The sequence below is a fragment of the Prenolepis imparis genome, unplaced genomic scaffold, assembly GCF_030444845.1.
Source record: "Prenolepis imparis isolate NDT839.2.m4 unplaced genomic scaffold, iyPreImpa1.0 SCAF_1, whole genome shotgun sequence".
In the NCBI taxonomy this organism is placed as follows: Eukaryota; Metazoa; Arthropoda; class Insecta; order Hymenoptera; family Formicidae; genus Prenolepis; species Prenolepis imparis.
In genome coordinates this window covers 26,683,310-26,703,331 of record NW_028141159.1, presented here as the reverse complement: position 1 = coordinate 26,703,331, position 20,022 = coordinate 26,683,310, and the positions used below count along the sequence as shown (strand labels likewise).

The 20,022-nt window shown below is 28.6% G+C and overlaps 1 long non-coding RNA gene across 1 annotated transcript in view; it reads left to right on the top strand.

The window, feature by feature from the left end:
- Window positions 1-19,807, top strand: part of LOC145941682 (uncharacterized) — a 28,634-nt gene extending 8,827 nt beyond the window's left edge. The window contains exon 3 of the long non-coding RNA XR_014426198.1: window positions 19,505-19,807. This is a non-coding gene — a long non-coding RNA (uncharacterized LOC145941682). The remainder of the gene's footprint in view (window positions 1-19,504) is intronic.
- The last annotated feature ends 215 nt before the right edge of the window (window positions 19,808-20,022 follow it).

The window sequence follows — 20,022 nt, the reverse complement described above, 5'->3', positions numbered from 1 at the left end:
TGCACACATACTCGCGCGAATTGGCCAATTTTTAAAAATTAATTTCTCATTAATTATTGCAAGAATCGCAAAATAATAGACTTCACTTCTATTCAGATTAATCCGCTGTACCTCTACACGAGAAGTGATATGGATTATTACCAAATACTCTGTATATACATATGAATACAAGGTGTCCGGTTATTCGCGTTTGTCTTTCATCTTTCGTGGGCAGGTAGAATGGGTTAAACTGAATAGAAAATTCTCTATCTATCATATTGCGATTTTTGCAATAATTAATGAGAGAATAATTAATAAAGGTCGACCAATTCATGCAAATTTAAGCGTACGGCGAGAAAAGATAGCCTACTAAGCGAGCGGCGAAAAGAAAGAGTCTCATGTTACACGGTAGCTAAGCGTGCGATGAAGCGAAGAAAAGCGCTCTAAGTAAGACAATAACTATGTACGAGCAACGCATAATGCTGGACCCCCGAGTAGACTGTCTCTTCTCGCCGCGCGCTTGTAGTTGCGCGAATTAACCGATTTATTTTAATTACTTACTCCTTAATTATTGCAAAAATCGGAAATGGTGGAGGACTTTACTACTCGGTTTAACTCATTCTACTTGCCTACAAGAGGTGAAACGCGAACAATTGGACACTCTGTATATACATATATATATACGCTGTCCAGTAACTGTATCACCACTCGTATGCAGGTAAAGCGGGTTAAACTGAAAAGAAAAGTCCTGTATCATTTTGTGATTTTTGTAATAACAACGGCTTTGTAATAACAACGTACAAACGGTGCATAACGTTGAATCCTCGCATCGTAGCAATCGCGTAGCAATGATCTGTCTCTTCTCGCCGCACGGTAATATCTGCGCGAATTGGACGATCTTTTTTAATTAATTTCTCATTAATTATTGCAAAAGTCGCAAAATAATAGAGGGCTTTTCTATTTAAACTAACCCGCTGTATTTGCACACGAGAGGTGATATGGTTAACAATGGATACTCTGTATATAGATATGTATGTATCTGTATATAAAATGTATTATACATATTGTTACATATGTATTATACATATTATAAAGTTATAGGTAATTTTTTATTTAGAGCATATATGTGTGTATATACATTATATATGTGTACAAAAAGCATATTTCGGGACATTCCTCTTTTATTTGTCTAATTAATACTAATTAATGTCTAATTAATACTAATTAATACTATAACATTTCATAAACAACATGCAATTGGAAAGGACCCCGTCATTATTCTTATGGGAAAATATCTTTCTGCGGATTTGGCTAATTTTTGGATTTTTGTAGTTTTCGCCATTCTGAACAAATTAATAGACACAATTTGATCTTATGAGCCGTTTCCGCGCTACAAGCCCTGGAATGTCCTGTAAAGGTTTTTCGACTCGATATATGACCCTCGATCGAATGTGCGCGCGTGCGTGCGTGCATGCATTTTTTCTAAAATGCATTGTTTAAGATTCGTCCGTTTCCGGACTTTTAAACTACCCTGTATATGCGAAAATAACATAATGTATGTTTTGAATAATATTTTTATATATGCTGCTGTGATACACACACACACACACACACGCACGCACGTACACACATTCGAAAGAGGATCATATATATATCGAGTCAAAAAACTTATATCTTTACATGCAAGACCTTCCAGGGCTTGTACCGCGGAAATGGCTCATAAAATCAAGTTGCCTATTAAGACATTGTTCAAAACGGCGTGAACTACAACATATCTAAAAATTAGCCAAGTCCGCAGAAATATATTTTCCCATAAGAATGATGCGGGGTCCTTTCCCAATTGCATGTTGTTTACTTCGAAAACTTTTTAATCTTATAAAGAATACATAAAGAAATTTACGAATGAGAATTAACTACAATTGTATGTCTCGAAAGAACATATGTATATAATTTGAATGTATAATTTAAGACTACATTTACATGCTATGATTACTTCAAAGACGGCTTTTATGAAAAATATTAATGCAAATTTTTTTCATGATAATTGTATTTTTTAAATACTAGACAACACAAGTGCGCGCTTCGCGCGCGCCATTATCCGATTTAATATAATAATTTAAATTTTTGATAATTGTAATTTTATTTTTGAACAACTGTCAAACTGTTAACTCTCGCGATGACAGCTGCTTGATGCTATGGATATAAAGCACAACGCAAATCGAGACAGCCAATCAGCATCGCGGCAAACCGACAACAATGTCAATAACATGCCTTTTTTTAAAAGGGGATTTATAAAATAATATTTAATTATAAAAAATATATTAAAATGAAAAATAATAATTCATAAACTTTAATCTTTTTAAAGCAATGTGGACTAAAAAAATAAGTTCAACAAATGAAATTAGCACTTAAACTGTTAAACATGCTTGAAAAATATTGAGATAAAATTTTATTTTACAAGCATAAAATATACCTTAAAAATATTGAGGCAAAATGTTTAATTTGAGGACACTTTCGTATATCGATTGCATAATTTGAACAGTCTCCAATCAATGCCTTTGTTTAAAAAATTTCTAAATATACAATGACTACAAAATTATCAATATTTTTTTGTTTATTGCTCTATAAATAAAATTTCCAATAACATGTTGTTTGTGAGGTGTCATAGCATTAATTAAACAAATAAAAGGGGAATGCCCCGAAATACGCTTTGCATATAAATATATTAATGCTAAATAACTACTTATAATTATTTAATAATAATATTTATAATACACAAGATGTTACACAGGATGTCGCGTTTTACCTCTCGTGGGCAGGTAGAGTGGATTAAAAAAAACAAGCAGAAAAGTCCTCTACCATTTTGTGATTTTTGCAATAAATTAATGAGAAAATAATTTTAAAAAGTTGATCAATTCGTGATTACAAGCGCGCGGCGAGAAGAGGAGGTAGCCTACTCGGGGGTCCAGCGTTATGCGTTACTTGTACATACATAAATATCTTTTGTAGAGCACTCCTCCCCGCTTCATCGCGCGCCTAGCAATCGTGTAACATTAGACTCTTTCTTTTCGCCGCTCGCCTAGTTATACGTAAGCGTAGGCTGTCTTTTCTCGCCGCTTGTTTAAACTCGCATAAATTGATTGATTTTTATTATTTTCTCATTAATTATTGCGAAGGTGGCAAAACAGTAGATAACTTTTCTACTCAGAATTTAACCCACTCTACCTGCCCACGAGAGATGAAACGCGAACAACCGAACACTCTGTATACATATAATATATAGGTATCCGGTAATATCCATAGGTATCCATATCACTCGTTTGTAGATACAGCGCATTAATCGGAATAGAAAAGTTATTTTATGATTAACGATTTTCGCAATAATCAGAAATTAATTTGAAAAGAACGGCCACTTTGCGCGAGTATAAATGCGTAATGAGAAAAGAGAAAAAGCAGCCCATTATTACGCGATCGCACTAGGCGCATGATAAAACTTCGAGAGAAATGTTCTACAAATGATAACGGCTACGTACGAGCGGTGCGTAACGTTGGATCCTCGCGTCGTAATCACATAACAATGATCTGTCTCTTCTCGCCGCACGGTAATACCCGCGAGAGTTAGCCCTTTCTACACGGTTTAACTCACTCTACCTGTCCACGATAGGTGAAGCGCGAACGACACCCTGTATAATGTGTATTATAATTATTATTATTATTTTAAGTTATTATATATATCGGTAGATTAGCATATATACATATATCTACGCACAAAGCATATTTCGGGACATCCCCCTTTTATTTGTTTAATTAATGCTATGACACCTCACAAATAACACGTTATTGGAAATTTTATTTATAGAGCAATAAACCAAAAAAATATTGATAATTTTGTAGTTATTGTATACTTTGAGATTTTTTGAACAAAGGCATGGTTTGAAAACTGTCTTCAAATTATGCTATCGATATACGAAAGTGTCCTCAAACTAAACAATTTATCTCACATGCATATTTTAAGTCCCCAAAATAAGCGTTTCATCGCAATGCTTCTCAAGCATATTTTACACAGTTTAAGTAATAATTTCTTTTATTGAATATGTGTGTGTGTATTTTTTGAGTCCATGTTTCTTAAAAGAGAAATTAAAGATTATGAATTATTACTTCAAGTTCATCAAATTTTAAATCATTTTTTATAATTAAATATTACTTTATAAATATTAAAAAATATAATTGTTTAAAGAAATTTACATTTTTATTTTTTATAAGAGTTGTCTTTGAAGCATGCATTGCATGTAAATGGAGAGTTTCAAATTATAATTCAAATAAATATTCCATATTACATACATATATTCTTTAAGGACAGATAAATGTAATTTAGTCTTCGCAATTTTCTTCACGTATTCTTCGTAGGCTTAAAAAGTTTTCAAAGTATGCACTTGAACAACTGAAAAATAAGCGTTCAATAAGTCAAATTGATAATTTGAAGTAATTTAATTAATGAATATTATGAATATTCTCTTTCTCTCTTCCTCTCACTCACACACACACACACACACACACACACACACACACACACACACACACACACACACACACACACACACACACACACACACACACACACACACACACACAAAATAAGTTTTTTAATAACAATTATATTTTTCTTAAATATTTATAAAATAATATTTAATTATAAAAAATGTCTTGAAATTAGAACCTGAAATACTAATTCATAATTTTTAATTTTCTTTTAAGAAACGTGATTAAAAAAAATTAATATTTAAACTAAAATATGCCTGAGAAGCATTAAAAGAGGTAAAGCGTTTATTTTGGGGGAACATAAAATATGTCTTAGAAGTGATGAGAAAATGTTGATCAAATGTTTAGTTCAAGGACATTTCCGTCAGGTATGTCAACGGTATGATTTGAGGACAGTCTCGAATCAATGCATAATTTGAGGACAGTTTTCAAACCATGCCTTTGCTAAAAAAATTTCAAAGTATACAATGACTACAAAATTATCAATATTTTTGTGTTTATTGCTCTATAAATAAAATTTTCAATTGCATGTTGTTTGTGAGATGTCATAGCACTAATTAAACCAATAAAAGGGGAATGTCCCAAAACATGCTTCGTACATATATGTATATATACAGGGTGATTCATGTAACGGTCGCCACGATTTTTGGGACATTTCCGCCAGTTTAAAAAAAGTTTATACAGTGAAAATCAATCTGCTTTACTCAAGCTTTAACGTGCAATAAAAAATTTTATAAAAAAATTTTTTTTTTATAAGCAAATTAATGTCACCTTGAATTTTTTAAATGGAACCATCATATTTTTTTTATATAAATTGATACCTCACAATATTCTGGATAAAAAATTATAATGGTAGGATGGTCAAAAAGTGAATAGTTTACGAGATATTTTATATTTTAATCTTATAAAGGTGGTTCTCGCAACGATCGCCACGATTTTTGGGGTACTTACAATAATCTGACAAAAAATGTCATTAATCAGAAATTTACCAATTTGTAACCGTCAACAAATTTAACAATAATTTAATGATTACATACAATTTTACTTTATGTAACATTTTAATTCAAAATTAACGATTTTAAAGCTTCTACAGCGTAATTGTTTGCTATCGAGGAAGTTCACTAAAAACGTAAATAGTAAACAGACTTGACTTTGACCTTATGTTACCATGTAGCTTAGCTATTAATCTGATCAGGAAATTTTTAGTATCAGTTTATCTAGTATCAATTTAGTGTGTTATTATTTTTATTTACTATTTACTATTTATTTTTATTTTATTTACTATTTATTTTTTATTTACTATTTATAGTGAACTTCCTCGATAGCGAAGAATTACGCTATATTTGTTTCAAAATTGTTAATTTTGAATTAAAATGTAACATAAAGTAACATTGTATGCAATCATTAAATTATTGTTAAATTTGTTGACGGTTACAAATTGGTAAATTTCTGATTAATGACATTTTTTGTCAGATTATTGTAAGTACCCCAAAAATCGTGGCGATCGTTGCGAGAACCACCTTTATAAGATTAAAATATAAAATATCTCGTAAACTATTCACTTTTTGACCATCCTACCATTATAATTTTTTATCCAGAATATTGTGAGGTATCAATTTATATAAAAAAATATGATGGTTCCATTTAAAAAATTCAAGGTGACATTAATTTGTTTATAAAAAAAAAATTTTTTTATAAAATTTTTTATTGCATGTTAAAGCTTGAGTAAAGCAGATTGATTTTCACTGTATAAACTTTTTTTTAAACTGGCGGAAATGTCCCAAAAATTGTGGCGACCGTTACGTGAATCACCATGTATATATATATATATATATATATATATATATATATATAATCTTATATATATATATATAATCTTATATATATATATATATATATAAGAATTAATTATTTACATTAATAAAAATAAACAGATAAAGCAATTCAAATACTGAAATACTTATCATATTTATTTAATATTATTGTTTATTATTATAATTTTCAAGTGAATACACAGTAATATAGTGTTAATATTACAATTTTTATTACTTTTACATTATATTACCTTAGAATAATGAACTTGATTTATATAATATATATCTTATCTTTATATTTTAATTATATGCATACATATAACTCATAAACTAAAAATAAGAAACGAAAAACACATTGAAAACATGACAAATACACTTTTTAATTATTTGCGAATAATTTTATTAGTTGGCAAGTCAGAAGTTTCATCTTTTTTAGGAAAATATCTTTTTATAATAGGTTTTGCACCTTGTAATAATTGTGCTAATGATAAAATTTGGTCTCCTAATTTAATATCAGATACTTTTTCAACGTCAAGATATATAAAAGACATCATCTGTAAAATAAATACATAATTCATAAAAATCAATAAAAAATGATACAATAATATTTTATTACGAAATTTAAAGATTTTTAATATAATTTACTTGAATTTTTCACATATCCTTTTATTTCCATATTTTTTCCTTTCTCGAAACTATCATTAGCTTCGTAATCAGCAATTTGAATTTCTAATTTGTAATGACCATCTGTAATTGATCCAGTACTAATAGTTTTAAAACTATTTGAGAAAGTATTAAATCTTGTTTTAACATATCCTCGTATAACAGAAAAATATTTTATTTAAAAGTATTTATTTTAAGAAAATGTAATAGAAGAAAACATACATAAATATAAGAACATACTATATATGTATATGACAATATTAAATCATATATAATATATTTAGAATTATTTACGAACACATGAATTCAAGTAATCCGGAATATTTCTATCAATTTAGGTTGAACTGCGTGAATGATCTTTTTAAGGTCAAAAGAACCCAAATTATTAATAATAGTATTTGAAGGAATAATAAGTCCGTAAGGAAGAGTTCCTTGATTAAACTCCGGTAATTTCGTTTTTTTAGCTTTCACTATATCAATTTGAATAATCTGTAAAGTACATAAAGTAATATTAGATTAGAAAGTAACATATATATAATTATTATTATTATTGTATATATTAAATTAAATAAGAATAAAAAGTATATTTAAGTATATATTCAAAGTAAACAATAATATATATATATTAATAGTTGTGTTAAAGATAAATAAGATCTTTCTTAAAAAATTTATTAATTACTCGATTTGGTTTTATGTGAAACTGAATCCGTTCGATTTTAGCACATTTTATACCACTATTTGAATTCGATGACGACTATTATTATTTAAAATAAATTTTAGCAATCGATAATGTTGTACTTTGCCAACAATTTTCGGACCATCAATCTCATCAATAAAACCAATAACCTCTCTAAAAAAGATTTTAAAATCATCTTTTTACTTTTCAGAAAATTAAGAAATTTAAATATATATATATACATATATTTACAGGATATCTCACCTTTGTACAACATTTTATTAGCGTATGCTAGAAGTAAAATAGAATAAAAAATTCTAATACAAAAATGTTGAGCCTACAATAGTTTTTGAATTATAAACGATCAAAATTTGTCAATGATATAGCTTAGAACTCGCGCGTCCGTAACTAAACATACACGCCTATCGATCTGTCATCATTATTGATTTTTTCAAGGTAGTGTGATATTGATTTTTCTGCACAGCTTATTTTATTTTAAAAATAATAAAACCAATAATAGATGACAAATCGGTACGCGTATACATGTGTAATTCAGTGCGTGTATATCATTGGCAAATTTTGATCGCTTATAACTCAAAAACTGTTGCAGCCTCAACATTTTTGTATTAGAATTTTTTATTCTATTTTTTACCTCTAGAACACACTAATAAAATATTGTACGGAGGTTGTGAGACACCTATATGTACGCACACACACACTTATATACATTATATAAATAATGGATTAGAATTTATTAACTACTGAGATACAATATTTATTTTTTAAAAAGTAAAATGTGCAGATAAATAAATATAAATCCGTGTGTATTTTTTATTATATGAATTAAAATAAATAAAAAAGTTTACACAGTGGAATCCTCAAGTTTAATTGATTCTAACATCTTATCTATCGCAAAAGTAATCATCTCTATTTCATTATTTTTATTTGAAATAATAACATCTTGTTTATTATTCAACGTTCTATAAATTAACATGCAAGATATAAATATCAGACATTAAAATATGTTGCATAAAATGATGTACAATATATAATTATAAAAATAAAATAAATAAAATATTATAAAAAAAAATTAATATTAATAAATTAATTAATACATTGATAAATAATCAATAATATTAAATAAATATTAATATTAATATTAATATTAATAAATAATTAATATTAATAAATTATTTAATTTTTATTTTAAAAATTAATAAATAAACAATAAATATGGACAGATAAACAACAATTGCCAACAGTATCTTCTTTTAATGATCATTATTTTTCTTAACCTTTTAAATTAATTTTAAATTAATTTTTTTACAAAATTATGTGTCAAATATTTAATTATATGTTGATTTAAACATATATATACATATATATATATATATATGAATTGACAAAAAAAGAAAAGAAATATATCCTTTAGTATCAACTTTCCGTTCCTTTGATTTATCTAAAATAATTATATACATAGTATGTATTAATTAGCACTCATCACTTGAAAAATAAGTAACCGCTCATAAAAACATACAAACAGATAAATGTACAATATTATAAATCAAGAGACACAGTAGTGTTTCGCGCTAAGTCAGGCGTAGCGACGAGACGGATCGTGTATCTTTACGCAAGTCATTTATTTGAGAGTACCTCAGATTATTGGTCTTCAGTAACGGCTGAACCGATTGAGTTCTTGTTAAGTTTAATCAAAAACTTGGGATTAAATTATATAATAAAATGATCTTTATTATTACTCTATAAATATCATGAACGGAGATATCATCATGTAAAATATTGATGTTAGAATTTTTCATTAAAAAACGTCGGAAAAATTTACGACTAAACCGTTTGACAAGAGATGACATCAGTGACACTCGCGTATCGATTTTATGAATCGCGACTGTTTTTTTTTTTTTTTTTTTTTTGCGCTGTGGAAACCTCATGGTACCACTCACCCCCCGGGTAGGGGATGAGGGTTATGTGGGACTCCTTGTCCCCCATCGCCGATCCACGTATGGATCGGCGGTGGGGTCCAAGACCTACCTCACTAAAACCACAGCGGGTGCCTTCGCTGGCGCTTACGGGGATGGCAAGGAACTGCCGAAACATTACTTCTTGCCATCCCCAGGCCTAGCCTTCTCAAGATAGCATCTTCCCCGAAAGGAAGATACTCTCCCCCGCAAAACCATCGTGCGGTCCATCCCGGTTGCGGCGCAGGGGGACACCGCCCCCACGTCGCGCCCTCCCAAAAAGTTTTGGGGGCGGGGTCACGGCTCGAGTATTCCCGCTCGAGCCGCCACCCCCCGCTCCCAGAGCGGGACTCTCTCTCCTTCCCTAAAGGGACGAGAGTTTCGGCCGACGCTCCGGGAGCTCTTCACCTGGGAGTTCCCCCCAGAAGGGGGGGAACCCTCGCCGCAGGCAGTGTTGCCCTCCCACCGGCGCTCTAGGGCACCGGTGAGAGGGCCGCCACTGCCGCGTCCCTTCCCGGGGGAATCACGTGCAATGGGACCCGTTATCTGAGTCCCTGTGATCCCCCCGTGCCCCCGGGCCGCAGTTCCCTCCCTTTACGGGATTCGACCATCGGCCCGGGGGCATCGCCGAGGCCCTCCCCTAGGGGAGAAACTCGGCAGGGGCGAGGGCGGATGCCGCCCGACTCCCGGCCGCAGGGCTTTCGCCGTGCGACCGCCAGCCGGGCGACACCCGCCATGAATCGCGACCGTAATTGAATAACCTTTTTATTGTGTGAAAATGATGACAGATGCTTGATAGACGACAATGTGCTGTAAATTTTAAAATTACGTCTACATGAGTTGTTTATGTATTGTAAACAATTATTAATAATAAATATAAATACTGCACTTGGCGCCCTTTTTTACATTTTTTCTAAAAAAAGGTAAATTTTTAAGGATTATATTTGTTCACACATGTATAATAATATTCATATAATTGTATATATACAGGATGTCCCATTTTTTAATTAGAACAGGCTAATATCTCGAAATGATAAGGTTTTTAAAAAAATGTTTTAGACAAAAGTTATAGGGTTCAAGGGGTATAGATAAGATGGTGTTATTAGTTTGACTTTGCATAGTCGTTTGAAGGTCATATAAAGATCACCTTCAATTTTTTTAAATGAAACTTCCTATTTTTTATTACATATACTTGTAGCTTATCTCGTGAGCTTTCCAAAACATTATAATAAAAAAATTTTTTTTTACTATTTTTCGAGATACAGGAGCTTCAAAGTTACAGTATTTTGACAAAGAATACAACATATCTTATGAAACATTCAGTTTTCAGTAATCTTATCTTAATACTTTTATATAGAATAATAAGATAAATCCATTGGTGTACAGAAAACACATTACTTTTAAGAAAAAATATAAGACTGCATATTGCGAGTTTTATACTTTTTCTTAAAAGCAATTATGTTTTCTTTACACCAATGAATTCGTCTTATTATTCTATGCATAAAAATATTAAGATAAGATTACCTAAAACTAAATAATTTATAAGATATTTTGTATTCTTCGTCAAAATATTATAACTTTCAAGCTCCTGTGTAATTTGAAAAATAGTCAATAAAAAATACTTTATTATAGTGTTTTGGAATGCTCTCAAGATAAGCTATACAATGAAAAGTAAATTGTATGTTTTATTTAAAAAATTGAAGGTGATTTTTACGTAATCTTCAAACGATTATGCAAGGTCACACCAATAACACCATCTTATATCGTTCTCAAAACCCTACAATTTTTATCTAAAACATTTTTTTTCTAAAACTCTGTTATTTCGAGATATTAGCTTGTTAAAATGAAACATCCTGTATATTGTACATTTATATTATAATATTATCTTTGGGTGTAGTTTTGAAAACTGACTATCTCCGATTTGGATAAAATTTTGTGAAAAGCTTCCTTTTAGCTTAAAATGGATGCCTGTAAAGGGAATTTTGGCGACTCCTACAAAAAAGTCATTTTTTAACCAAAAATAGTAAAAAATATAATAAGGTAAATAGGAGAGAGAGATTGTCTTGACCTTGACAAAATATGTTAAGGTTACTGTTCTGAATATACTCCGAAAAGTTTTAAGTTTTGTTTATGGTTTATTAAATTGTTATTAACAATTAAATCATCCTTCCACGCGAAGCGAGGTTCCACCCAGACCTATGTGTCTAGTTTTTTGGTAGTGGGGTCCCCCGCAGGGGGGCGGAACCCACTGTGTCGACGCATACACTTTTGCACGTGAAGCGAGGTTCCACATGGGTTTGTAACTTTCCAAGCAAAACAAGGTCCACCCTCATCACTCTCTGCTTTCAGCGCGAAATGAGGTCTATATTTGCGAAATTCGACATGGGTTTGCAACTTTTCACGCAAAGCGAGGTTCATCCCCATCGCCCCCTGCTTTCAGCGCGAAACGTGGTCTATATTTGTTCACACGTGTACTTCACAAGATAAAGCAAAGTTCTGATTCATCCCTGGGACATAAGTTTGAGTTAGATTATATTTTTTGTTAAAAAATGACTTTTTTTATAGGAGTCGCCAAAATTCCCTTTACAGGCATCCATTTTAAGCTAACAGGAAGCTTTTCACAAAATTTTATCGAAATTGGAGGCAGTCGGTTTTCGGAACTTTATTCTTATCTTTAGTATTATTAAATTTAAGAATTAGTATATTTTATATTAATATATTAATAATATATTAATTATTTTATATAAATATAATATATTAATATATTTATTCAACATATTTACCTTGAATTTGCTTTGAATTATTTTTTGACAATATTATACGACTTATAAGTAATACCAGATGTTTGTCCAATAAGAATACTTATGTAGTCCAACTTGTGCACAAGATGTGATCAATTACTGCAAATATTAAAATCAATTTTTTAAATACACGTTTAATATATTTATTACTTAATTTTATAAATTTAATTATATATATATATATATATATATATATATATATGTATCGTCACGTCAGCTGACCAACAAAACTCGTCGCAGATTCAAGACAGTCAATCAAAAACATCAAAAATTAATTGTGATAAGGACGTACTCTTCTCGCTCATATGCGTTACACACGTTAACTTAGAAATCGTTCTTTTACAATATACTTTTATTGGAACTGTATACGTTTACATCACCAAAATGAGTCAACATTAGATGCACAAATATTCATATGTGTTATTTTGTTGTTATGGAAACTTTATTGCTATGAGACTTCTGTAAAAAAAGAATGACGAATTTCTTATTAATTATTATACAGACGAACTTCATGCACTACGCACGCACTTTTCACATCAATAGAAGATTTCTATTTATTCTTTTTTATCTTTCCTTATCTTGTAGTAAACCTAAGAAACATATATATGTATATACATATATCACCGTTTATTAAAAAATTTGTTGGTTTTACATGTAAAATAAGGAATAGTAAAAAATAAAAAAAAATAAAAAGGTAAATAATAAAAAATCTAAAATGTTCCAATAATGTAGAAAACGTGTGTGTGTGTGTGTATGTGTGTGTGTGTGTATACAGGTGTTCAAAAAAGACCGGAACCCCTGAATAACTCAGAATAATCGAATTCTAGGAAGAAAACACCCCAGATAAAAGTTGTAGGGTTAAAGAAAAGGGACTTGATGGTGACCTAGAACTTGATCTTGAGATCAAGTTTAGAGGTCATTCGAAGGTCAACTGGAATTTTTTAAATAGAAACCCCCATTTTTTACCCCGGATTCGGAAAGAGCGGGAAATTTTACGTTCAGAAAGGTACTTAAGTCATGGGTTAAGATGACCTTTAGGGATCAAATTGTATAGGACAAAAGAATCTATCAATAACTAACTTTAATCATGTTCTAGGGGGAAAACACCCCAGACAAAAGTTGTAGGGTTAAAAAAAGAGACTTGATGTTTATCTTGAACTTGACCTTGAGATCAAGTTTAGAGGTCATTTGAAGGTCAACTCGAATTTTTAAAATGGGAACTCCTATTTTTCGTTCAAGCGCGAGCGTACACCCACTGCTCGTAGGTGATGTGCTCGGTCCTAAAACGGACTGTATCTTGAAAACTAAACGCTTGCCCATCTTGATCCTGGACTCGTTTTAAAGGAGAAGATTTCTACTTTTTTTCAAGATTTTTTTGAAGGAAATCGAAGATGTCTAAATTTGAGAAAAAATTGATTTCTATTTTGTTTTTTTGAAAATCTTAAATAAATTTTTACTTCCTCAAAAAACTGATTTTACAAAATTAAAGTATGTAAAAAAAACCTTTTAAAACCACATCTTATTTTATAAATCGTAGTCTACTGAAATTTATCAGCGTTTGAAGTAGACGCGACGGCCCAAATGATAAAAATTCAAATCCCTGTTAATAAAGAGCCCGTTGGGCGTGGGCCAAAAGATTTGAGCAACAATTTTACTTTTGATAAAACTACAATTTCTGCAAATTTTGCGCCACAAAATTATTGCAGCAACATTTTGTAACATTTCTGCAATGTTGCAATTTTGCAAAGAAATATTTTTGCAATATTTTTGTATTGTTCGATAATCTCTTTTTGTTATATATACGAACTCTGCTGAATGATAAGTAGATAATATGTATTGTAATGATAAGTCGATAACAGACATGTATTCTTCTCGCTTATCTTGCCATTTGATTGCAAATAACTTGTTTGTAGAGCGGAAATATATTTCACCCTTTCTTAATTTTTCTTCCAATTTTGGCATATATTTCCGTCGTTGTTTTACTATACCTCAAGCATTTGTATTATTTTTATGAAGCAAATTAAACAATGTCGGACTAGTATACCAATTATCAACAAATAACATATGCCCTTTGCCTAAATATGACTCTAATAATATAAGTACAATTTTGCCTGATATTCCAAGTGCTTTTTTATTTGATACATTAAAATTACATTAGAATTACATTAGAATTATAGCCTGTATAAATAATAAAAGCTTGAATATGTCCACTTTTACAATCATACAAAACGAAAGATTTTATGCCGAATCTGTTTAGACGGAATATATACTGCTTAAAACTTAATCTTCCTTTAAATAACAATAAACTTTCATTTATACATAAATTACGAAATGGAAACAAATAATTTTTAAAAGATGCGCGGAGTTTATTAACAACTTCATGTATTTTTATCAATCGATCAGAACTAACTGTTGTAATGTCATTAAAGTGTAACATTTTTAATAAAAAAACATATATCTGTCTCGAAACATAATCTGATTAAAAATATCTGTACGCAATCTATCTTTTGACTAGAATTCTGTATAATGTAATTTTTTTACTCGCGACATCAGTAATTTAATGGAAAAAAAAACAGAAAATTTTATTTAGTGTAGTTTCTTTTTCATAACTATTTGAGAAAAAACGTATGTTATTATTCATTGCATAGTGACAGTAAATATTTGCTTTTACTGCAATAAATGCGACTAATTCTTCAGAAAAAAAATAATTGAAAATAATCTAACGCAGTGGAAAACCAATAAAGATAAGATTTTATGCCAGAACCATTCATATCAAATTTGAATATTCTTAATTGCAAATTTGTATGTGATCTATTCATTTCCTCACATTCTGTTTCTTCTAAATATCTAAATTATCGACTTCGTTTTCCGATTCCGATGAATTCAATATTCGCCTTCGTACTTTATGTAAATTTTTTCTATTATTTAATGCAAGATGCGAACATTCTCTATCAACATCTCCCACTATTTTTGATTTTGTATCGCTTAATAATTTTTCTTTTATTACACTTAGTATAACCATATTAGGACGAACAAGTCTACAAAATTAAAAGAAATAAAATAATTAAAAATAATACTACTAATATAACTACAAACTCAAAAGCAATAATATATACCTGATAGTGATACGTCGACAAACAAATAATTATTTTTTTCAAAGATTTTATCAATATACTATTAAGAAATGGAAGTATATCTTAATTGTGAACTCTTGGCGATCATACTTAATACTGTCGTTGAATATTTTTTTTTTTTTTTTTTTTTTGATAAAACAAATGCAGACAAATAAAACATGAAAATATTTCTATGATGACAAAATATAATTTTAAAAAAATTATAAGCGATACAAATCAGAAATGGAAAAAGATATTGATAGAGAACTTTTTCATCTTGCATATTAAGTAATATAATAATAACAATAATACTTATAATAACAATAATACTAAACAATAATAATAATAATAATAACAGCAAAAATTTACGTAAAGTTTCCAATAATAAGATATTTAGCGACATTATATATAATAAAAAGAAGCCACTTTAGTGACGTTTTGTCCCAAACAATCGTTTAGAGGGAAGTCATTGTAGTGACGTCTTGACCCAAAACATTGTTTAGAGGAAAGCCACTAGTGGCGCGTCGTATTCAAAGGTTTAATATCTTATTCCATATACACTTACATTCAAATAATCTTGACAACATTATAAGTTTGATTTTGTTAGCTTATATTCATGTCGTAGAGTTGAAACCATTTTTATCGTGTTTTGTCTTAAGGGACATCCACGAAAATTGTTTCATGTATATTTTATGATTTTTTTTGCAGAATGGAATAAAACAAGAACAACATCCTTTCAATTGTTTTAAACTACCATTTTTTGCGTTCATATTATTTATGAACAGATACACAAAATTTTAAAAATTGTAAGCTGTATTTTATCATATAAAATCGGTTTCAACTTTGCGTCGTAATAATATCTTCGGTTAACTTTGGACATTTCCGGAACATTATCGAACATTTTGAATATTCATTTATAAAACACTTCAATTAATAATAAACTCAAGTTTTTTTTAAGAGTAACCAATAAATTACAATAAAATTTATATACAAACTATCAAATTATGTTTATAAAAAAAGTTTTTTACTTACTCTAGGCGCAAAGATTATTGGTAGAACTTGCGGGAAGTAAAATTAAATTATTAGCGCGGCTATAGAAAATCACAGTGCAATAAAATTAGTTAAAAAACTTCATCGCAGAATCAAATATATTAGCAAATTATACTGAATGATGTTCATGATTTCTGTACGATTTTGGTAACTTTTATGTATATACTGTCAGTACTCGATAAATATTATTTATCAGAATATCAAGTTATTTTATGTTATATTAATATTGATAAAATTTTGGTGTACAGAGATAATATATATTATAGTTAATAATTTTAGCATGTCTCTGAAGAATTCTCAAGTGAGAAGAAAATAATTCTAAAATATCATTCAAATTCTTATCAGAAAATAAGATAAAAGAAGAAATAATATTATGCTATTAAACAATTAGCATAATTGTATTGTTATAATATTAATTTGTTATATATTTTATATCCTCTTAAATTGACTACGATAATGACAAAGAACATTTGTATATAAGCAATGGGAAAGATTTATTAATATATAGAAAAAAGAAAAATGTGCTTTAAATATAAAATCATTATAAAATTTTTTAGAAGTAAATAGAAATTAGTACGGTTTTGTTTCAAATGTATAAATTAAATAAAACCTGTCTAATAAAATCTCTCTTGAGAATACTATTGATTTTTCGATAATGTTCTATTTTAATATGTGTCTATTTTAATATGTAATTGGAAGAATTAATATACGTAAAAATGAAATATATCGTTTTGTTTGAATTAAATAAAAGTAGCTTTTCAAATTTTGAAAGTTTACCTTAAAAAAATAATTCTATTAATAAAGTGTTCCAATCAAAACATATTTTAGAGATATTATTTGAGATAATTATATAGGATATTATTGCTCCTTATATTATAAAATATAAAAGATAAATAATTAAATATATTATCTGTGTGTATTTCAATATTTTGTACAAAAATATTTTTTTAAAAATATTTTAAGTTTAATTTATTTTTCATTGCATGTCTTTTTTATCTCCATAAATCTTTTTAAATTATAACTCTTATCTGTACAATAATTACAGTAATTGTAAGTAAGTTTCTGAAAAGAAGAGAAAATAAATTATCAAAAATTTATTTTAAACTATTAGGAAAAAATATATATTATGTTTGTTTATTATTTTTTGGATGCTTTTTATATTATTTTTCTTTAAAGTACAATTTTTATTTAAATTATTTTTTGTACCAACTTATATTCTTCAAATGCTTCAGCTTTTTTGACATTAATTGTTAATTTTTCTACTTTGAGAACAAGCTCTATACAAAAATTCATCGATTAACATAAAAATTAAATTGTTGATTCACCAAAGCTATTTGTGAGTTAAATTTAATATTAGTAATTAAGCAGATTTGTTGGACAGAATTATATATGATATTTGTTCGACAGAAAGTTATATATGAAAGCAGTTGTGTCAGTATGCTCATGGAACAAACTCTTTTATTATCAAATTTAATCATAGCAGCAAGTTATTTTGTGTAGTAAATTAATAATATAGAAAAATAATTTGAGTTCGAAAAATATAATTTAATAATTTTAATAAAAATAATGCAATTATAATGATTGCTATATTGGAGATATAATAGATTTTTTTTATTCACTCTTTTTACTCCAAAATTGCTTTTTATGGTAATTAATTTAATTTTTAATTTTTAATGATAACTCTGTTAATTGTTATTAATAAATATGTTGTAAAGAAATTTGCTTTAAATTAATAACATTTATAATTTCAAATTTATTAATTTGATTTATTAATCAGGAAAGTTATTTTTTCAGTAAATAAACATAAACGATTCTTTAATTGATTACAATTTATTGTACATGCATATATGGGCATTCCGATATAAACTGCCAGTAGTGAAAATTTATAGTTTACGTTACGTATATTATACATAGATTTTTCATACTGACATTGAGTACTGACAATGAGTGTAATTCCTGTAATGTTTTAACATGCGAAAAAATCCGTGGACAAGCAAAGCGTTTTGCGCGTAGCAAATGTCAACAAATCATGTTCGTATGTAATTATATTACATATAAAATTCGCCTTAAAATCCCCTAATATCACACACTTTACGATCTATTTATCGCATGTTTAAAGCTTCTTTCATCGGCTGTGATATTCGTTAATTCTCCCTCTTTTCCTTAAAATGCATTTTAATTTTTTGAAAAGAATCTATCATAATGTTTTTTATAAGCAAAATTGATTTTATGGGAAATATTATTTTAAATTACAATTTCAAATTGCAAATATTTCAAATTACAAATATTATTATAAAATTATAAAATGCTTTAGAAATTGAATATTTTCTATGTCTTGGCTAGTTGTTGGTTAATTTTAGTTTTGATTTTTACATTTTTTGGGGGTACATTATTTTTTACGGGAAATTCTTTTTAAAAATTATTTTAGGTATAAAATAGATACATATACATACATATAATATAAATGGTATAAATGGTATAAAAGGTATAAATGGTATAAATGATATAAAAGGTATAAAAAGGCAAATCCTTAATTTTGAACATTTGATATAATATTGTCGTAATTTTGCTTTCTTTTCATATAAAGGATATATAGTATATTGCTCGAAATAATGATAATCTTCGTCAGTAACCTGTTACTGATAAACACATTGCCTTGTGTTGATCCTCCAAGGTAGCTTCTTTATCACTAGAACAACACGCGCGCACGCAATTCTTCGGTTTTATGTTAAAAAAAATATATATTTTTGAAAAATAATGTAAAGTTTGTTTAAACTCGATTAATATTTTTTCACGGAAATTAGCTGTTAAAGCGTTAATTTTAACAATTTTGCTAATTAAATTTTAAAATAATACACACATATGTATATACATAATTTGAATATTTTATTTTCAGATCAATGTGTACTGTGTACTACAACTCTGCTATTGTACGTATCGGTGAGTAAGAAATTGTTTATTTTATAACATTTCTATAGCGGTAATGGGAATGTATATAATATGTTGAAAATATTAAAATAATAATATGTTTCAAATAATATGTTATAATATCTTATTCGCGATTAATATTTTTTGACAAAAATCAACTGATAATTGTCAAAAATATTAATCGAATTTAAAATATTATAACATCCCTTTCTAAAAAAGGCATGTTTAGTCGATTCTCGCAAGTATTGTTGCATCTTTTCCGCGATACTGATTGACTGTTTCGATTTGCATTGTGCGTACATTCGTAACATCGAGAGGCTGTCACCGTGAGGGTTAGTAATTTAACAGTTTGTTCAAAATAAAATAAAATAAAATAATATGTTTGAAATAATATGTTATAATACTTTATCCGCGATTAATATTTTTTGACAGAAATCAGCTGATAACTGTCAAAAATATTAATTGAGTTTAAAGTATTATAAGCTA